General features: G+C 43.3%; 1 long non-coding RNA gene across 1 annotated transcript in view; it reads right to left on the bottom strand.

Moving 5' to 3' along the window:
• LOC113958856 overlaps positions 1 to 4,712 on the bottom strand; it is a 22,855-nt gene extending 18,143 nt beyond the window's left edge. Inside the window, exon 1 of the long non-coding RNA XR_003531645.1 lies at positions 4,613 to 4,712. This is a non-coding gene — a long non-coding RNA (uncharacterized LOC113958856). The remainder of the gene's footprint in view (positions 1 to 4,612) is intronic.
• Positions 4,713 to 6,717: the final 2,005 nt, after the last annotated feature.

Raw genomic sequence — 6,717 nt, 5'->3', positions numbered from 1 at the left:
CACTGTTTTCTCTTAATTAGCTCGAATCATTCTCTCAGTTTATCACATGTGCAGAAGTGAACAAATGCCTTAACAACTGCAAGTGAAATACACCAAGACAAAGAGTTTTGGACTGCAATAGGAAAACTGTTGTAAGATCAACCTGTGACTTCCAAAGGTGGTACATATACAAAAATCAAACAATGCTATGATTATTGTATCTGTTCTTTTATCTTCTGTCCTATATCACTTTTGAGCTTCTCTTGTTGTTAGCTTAATTGCAGAAGAATTGAAAGCTTACATTGCTTTTGCTACAATGATTGTTTTAAAGTTTGTAATGTTTATACTTGCATATATCTTGTCCCATCAGTAGTTTGTAAACATTGTTTGAAACATCTGTGTCTCTTTGCTACTGTAGCTTGTGAAAAAATTCCTCCTGAAGGAGTAATTTGATGAAAAGTCCATATAGAATTTTCATGTGACTGTGAAATACCTTGTACCCCTTAAAATGCTTTCTTATCTAGTGTCACCTAGGAATATGTGTGGACACTGAATTGCATAGAAGAAATCGTGCATTAAAACAAAAAGAAGGATGAGAGAGTGGCTGCAGTGCTGCGGCAGCAATGGTTTGGTGAAATCCATGAGATCCTAAGACGTAATTTGCATCATTGCCTGCAATCTTTGAGACAAACTGGTAACATAGTTGTTAGAACAATTTGTTTAAATTGCTTAAATGCTTTGCTTAGAATTGCTTCCTAGCTTTATTGTTCTGTTGGTATTCACGTACATATGAGGATGCTTTTATCCATGGAGGCAAGAGGTACCTGCATTATCACTCCATGAGGTAAAGATGATCGACTGCAGTCTGGGACAAACTATAGCAGGATGGCTGTCCCCGATAAGGCCTAGAATCTATCCAGAGAGTATAAGCTCTCTGTGGTGAGCTACTGGCACTGCCAGGGTGCTATTTGCATCCAGATGCAGTCTGCTTCAAGTAAGCTCCTGACTGGCCTATTAAATCTGTGACTGGCAGTTAAGTTAATCACTTTATGTGATAAAAGCACAAGTTCCTCTCACACAGTCAAGATGCAGGAATTCCAAGATTTAGAGTTCCTGTGAAATTGACATCAGACAGAGTCACATTTCATCGACTCCCTATTTGCATAAAGAAAGTTTATTTGTGAAATTGTTTAATGGTTTAAGCTCTGCTTTGCAGGAACTGCAGAGATTCATGGTGTCATCTAAGCCTATGGGACTGGACACTCCTGTTCATCTGTTCCAGACCAGGAACTGAACCTATATTAAACAATGGAACTGAAACTCCTGCAAAACAAACAAAAGAACTGTTTCAAATTCAGCAGACCATCTCCATCGTAGTCAGAGTTATTGGACCCAAAAGGAAGAAAACCTCTGTTCCTGAGACAAGTAGAACAACAGAGACTGTTACAAGGACTGTTAAAATAATGTTTAAGCTTTTTCCTGTGTGTATTATTTAATACTACTGGTAACTCATCATCATGGCTAGACTTCGCGAATGAAGATTTGGGAAGGGCTCTACCCATGTTTGTTACAAGCACGCTGGTGGCTAAAAAGGCCAATACGAGATAGACACGTCCGGTTGCAAAAGGTACAGCAGAAAGACTCCTTAGGTGGTATACTCTGCAAGACGCGATTCTTTCTGCGTTGTCTTTTCTCCTCAAGAGTGATCCTGTGTGCTTTCTCAAAAGAAGCAGCAGCATTAAAGATAGTGTGTCTCCAGACCTCCCGACTGGAGGTCAGAGTAGACCAGTTGTGTTGATCAATATGGCCAAGGCTGAGATGTTGTTTCAGGGAGTCCTTGTATCTTCTCTTTGGGGCTCCTCTCTTGTGGCAGCCAGTGGCAAGTTCACCATAAAGCATGATCTTAGGGAGGCGGGAGTCCTTCATCCTTGAGACCTGTCCTGCCCAATGCAGCTGTGTTCTCAGCAACATGGCCTCAATACTTGTGACTACTGCTTGTTCTAGAATAGATGTATTGGTCACATAATCTGACCAGTGGATGTTTAGCATTGTATGGAGACAGCGTTGGTGGAAGCGTTCTAGGAGTCGCAGGTGGTGACGGTAGATGACCCATGATTCGGAACCATATAAAAGAGTAGAAAGCACAATGACTCTGTAAACACTTATCTTTGTACTTTTCTTCAAGTGTTTATTTCGCCAAACTATTTATGGAGTTTTCCGAAAGCACTATATGCTTTTGCTAACCTGTTGTCTATCTCTCCATCAATCTTACCATCCGAGGAGATGAGGCTACCTAGGTAATTAAACTGCTGGACTGATTTGAGCTCTGATTCACCAATGGTGACATGGGGATGATGGAAGACTTCCTGAGGTGCGGCTTGATAGAGAACTTCTGTCTTCTTTAAACTGACTTCCAACCCAAAGAGCTCAGCAGTGTCTGCAAAGCAGGATGTTAAAGGCTGCAGAGCTGCTTTTGTGTGGGCAACAAGGGCAGCATCATCAGCATAAAGCAGCTCTCGGACAAGATGGTTTAAGGTCTTAGTATGGGCCTTCAGTCGCCTTAGGTTGAATAGGCTTCCATCAGTACGGTATCGAATGTAGATACTGTCCTGATCATCAAGGTCTGCCGTGGCCCTTTGGAGCTTCATACTGAAAAAGATTGTGAATAGGGTTGGTGCAAGAACGCAGCCTTGTTTCACACCATTGGTTATTAGAAAGGGCTCAGAAAGTGTGTCGCCATATCTGACTTGGCCGCACTGATCCTCGTGGAGTGAGATGTTCATTTTAAGGAACTTGGGGGGACATCCCAAATGTTCCAAAATCTGCCATAGACCTTTTCTGCTCACAGTATCGAAAGCCTTGGTGAGATCAACAAAGGTTACATAGAGTCCTTTGTTCTGTTCCCTACACTTGTCTTGCAGTTGTCTGAGAACAAATACCATGTCTGTGGTACTCCTGTTGGCTCTGAAACCACATTGGCTTTCAGGTAGAATTCCTTCTGCTATAGCGGGTATTAGTCTGTTCAAAAGTATTCTTGCCAGGATTTTGCCAGCAATGGAGAGCAGAGTAATACCCCAGTAGTTTGAACAGTCTGATTTTTCTCCCTTCTTCTTATACAAGGTGATGATGACTGGATCACGAAGGTCTGATGGTAGTTCGCCTAGTTCCCAACAACACACCACAAACTCGTGAAATTTAGCATGGAGTGCTTGGCCCCTGTGCTTCTAGACTTCAGGTGGAATTCCATCAACCCCAGCTGCCTTGCCAATTTTCACCTGCTCTATGTCCTTAAGAGTTTCTTCCATAGTAGGGGCAATATCCAATTCATTCTTCGCCGGTTGCTGTGTGATGTACTGAATTGCTGAGTCTTGAACTACACGGATGGTACTGAAAAGAGTCTGAAAGTGTTCAGACCATCAATTCAGAATGGAGGTTTTATCTGTGAGAAGCATTTGACCATCTGCGCTGAGTAGAGGGCTTTGGACCTGGTATGTAGGTCCGTATGCTCTTTTCAAGGCCTCTGTAATCACCCGGATTTGTGCATAATTGAATTTTTCCTGCTAGACTGATCCACCACTTGTTCTGGATGTCACGAAGTTTCTGTTGGAGCTTGCTGCATGCAAGACAAAAGGCTGCTTTTCTGACATGGCAAGATGGCTGAGAAAGGTGTGCTTGATGAGCAGTTCTCTTCTTCCTCAACAATTCCTGGATCTCTTGATTGTTTTCATCAAACCAGTCCTTGTTCTTCTTGAAGGAGAACCCTAAGGACTCTTCAGAGGACTGCAGGATGCTATTTTGAATATGTTGCCAAAGTGTTTCAGGAGAGGGATTGTATTAGGGAAGAGGTCCGAGATATACTGGAACTTGGAAAACTAGACACCGTTGCTACTCAACAAAACAAATATTTATTACGAAAGGTGGCTAGCAATGAAAATGGACACTCGAGAGAAGGGGAAAAGGAAGGGGGGAAAAAAGAACAAAACCAATGAGAAAGGCACGACACCCTACTCACCCAGGTGTCACTTATAAGATGGTCTTACCCACTCTAACTACTTATAAAGCCCTCTGCAGCACCTGCATTTTCTGAAGGGTTGGCAAGCTCCCACTTCAACAGGCGTCCCCGCTAACAGCAACTTGGTCCTTTGTGTAGAACCGGCCCCGAACACGGAAAACGTGTCTGCTTTTATACAATTCATTGAGCACCTCTTCCAGGGGAGGTGTGGCCAGCACCGCACCGCCAGAGGTTCCCAATCCCACCCTCTTGGTTATGTAAGTGCACCTCTTCTGCGCATGCATGAGAACTTCGGAAATCCCCTCGCGCATGCGCAGTGCATTTTGGGGGTCTTTCTTAATTGAGTCTGGGGGCGAGCCTTCCTCACTTCATCATCACTTTCTCCTCCAAATGCCCTTGACGGACAATTAACCAATCACAGGACACCAATTAAAACAGTTTATACAGAAGTTCTCCCTCCAAGGACAAATTCACTGTTTTATCAGTGAACTTGGCAGGGAGAACTATAAACTACTGCAGGTGGCTAAGGCCAAACACAGACCGAAAATATCATCATAACTTTGTCCCAGTACAGGGATCTATGGAATGATCTTCGCTTTCTATGGAATGAGCTTGCTTAACCCTGTAAGACCATCCATCTAAGAGGATACTCTAAGTAAACCTACATCCTGAGGACCTCGCTGCCACCGTCCAAGCTTGCTAGGCCCTGGCAGATGAACCTTAGGATTAAAGGGTGGGTCCAGTTCTGCGCATGCTACGTCTCACCTAAAAAATCCATTGCGCAGGCTCGAAGGCTATACCCACATCTGTAAAGCCCTGTAGCGACAGGCGAGGGTCAAAACGGCAGGTGATAAGGTGCCCTGGAAGCCGCAGACCCAACCCTGCCTATAGGCAATTCAGGACATTAGTCGCTAGACACTGACCCCAGAGATGACAGTCTCTTTCGGCAGCATCCTGAATGACCAAGTAGCCTTTTTCAAGGAGAGCACTGCTTGCTCCACACGGGAGAAGGGCCTAGAAAAGGTGGCCTAACCAAAGTTCATCTCCACCCTTCACCCGGTTGGTTAACCACGACCAATGGGCATCTTCTAATTGTGGTCAAAGATTAAGAGACAAAGGCATACACCTGCCTTCAAAGGTGTACCCAAATTGACACTAACATGCTGGAACATCAGAACCATACTTGATACTGTGGATAGTGGGCGTCCTGAGCGTCATTCTGCCCTAATTGCCCATGAACTGTCACGACTTAACATCAACATCGCTGCTCTCAGTGAAGTTCATCTCCATGAGGAAGGCAACCTTAGAGAACATGATGCTGGTTATACACTCTTTTGATCAGGTAAACCCAGAACCGAAAGGCATCTTTTAGGAGTTGACTTCATGATTAAAAACTCTATTGTTCCTAAACTCGAAAATCTGCTGACAGGTCATTCTGATTGCATTATCTCCCTGCACCTTCCACTACACAACAAGCAACATGTTGTCCTCTTTAGTATATATGCCCCAACTCTCCAAGCTGACCCTGCCGAAAAAGATAAATTTTACACCGACCTGCACCGCCTTACCCAAAAGCTTCCCACAGATGATAAGATCATTAATTACCCTTGGTGATTTCAACGCCAGAGTAGGAAAGAACTTTGAAACCTGGAAAGGAGTACTAGGCAAGCATGGCATTGGAAACTGCAACAATAGTGGTCACCTTCTGCTAGAATTCTGTGTGGAGCAGCAGCTCACCATCACCCAACACTATCTTTCAGCAGAAAAATAGTCTGAAGACAACCTGGATGCATCCTAGATCCAAGCATTGGCACCTCATTGATTATGTCTTGGTGCGACAGAGAGTTGTTCGCGATGTTCATCATACCCGTGTGATGCCTAGTGCAGAATGCCAAACAGACCACTGACTTGTGTGCTGTAAACTTAACTTCAACCTTAAGTTCAAACCTAAAAGGGGTGGTATTCCAAGGAGGAGACTCCAAGTTAACGATCTTCAATCAACTAAAGTGAGAGACAGCTTTCAGGCAAACCTTCAAACTAGGCTCGAAGATCAAATTTGAGTATATGGATCTGAATACTGTACATGTTCTGAGTCTTAGCATTTTTATATTAAATCTGCATCTGTGACATGGGATTGCATTGTACTTCCCAACATTGGAGAAACCGTTAAAGGCAAATATATAGTAGACCATGAATCCAGCACATACTATGATACTTCTCTCTCTTTTTTTTTTTTTCAGTAGTACTTTTCTTTTTTTTCATGGTTGGGGGGGGGAGTTTGTTTTGGGGTTTTTGTAATTGTTCAGGGGCTAGTTTGAATCTTGGTTCTATTTTGTCTAAGTGAGTTTTTCTTACAAAGATGAAATGAGTTTGGTTTTATCTTGAAGAACCTCTCCATTGCTGTGTTAATGTCTTGGATTTCAATAATAAAAGTGACAGTGTCACTTAAAGGCACTCAGCCTGAATTTAGGCAGATAGCTTTGAACTCCCTGAATGGCTGGTGAAGGGAGAGAGGTCAGACTTCAACTCTTCCAAGAGTGATTCACTGATGCCTTTCATTATCTTTGTAGACATCCCTGAATATCAGCTGAAGCACTTAAGTCTGATGTCTGGTGTAAGATGGTGAAAATATCCTTCACTGAAGGATACAGTCATATTCTGAAGGACTGAAAAGTCAGACTTGTTTATGCACAAATGTCTCAAGGAACGGGAGGGAAGAGGTGGAT

This window comes from Corapipo altera, unplaced genomic scaffold (genome assembly GCF_003945725.1).
Source record: "Corapipo altera isolate COAL_440 unplaced genomic scaffold, ASM394572v1 61057, whole genome shotgun sequence".
Lineage (NCBI taxonomy): Eukaryota > Metazoa > Chordata > Aves > Passeriformes > Pipridae > Corapipo > Corapipo altera.
This window is presented reverse-complemented; position numbering and strand designations above follow the sequence as displayed.